Source organism: Octodon degus, unplaced genomic scaffold (assembly GCF_000260255.1).
Source record: "Octodon degus isolate 3935 unplaced genomic scaffold, OctDeg1.0 scaffold00124, whole genome shotgun sequence".
Taxonomy (NCBI): domain Eukaryota; kingdom Metazoa; phylum Chordata; class Mammalia; order Rodentia; family Octodontidae; genus Octodon; species Octodon degus.
In genome coordinates, this window is record NW_004524700.1 from 6,482,012 (window position 1) to 6,482,269 (window position 258).

Genomic DNA, 258 nt, shown 5'->3' on the forward strand with positions numbered 1-258 from the left:
CAGCCAGATAGCTCAGCAGACTAAACTGCCTGCCTAGGCAGACTCAGGGACGGGAGTTTGATCCCTGGCATGCCGTGCCAGTCCCGCCCCCGGGTTCACTGAGATGGTGATTAAGACTGGGTGTGATGGTGATTGAGACTGTAATCCCAGCACTTGGGAGGCTGAAAACAGGAGGATCGCTATGAGTTTGATCTGTGTAGTGAGACCCTGTAGACCCTGTAGACTAAATACAGAAAGAAAGAAAGAAAGAAAGAAAGA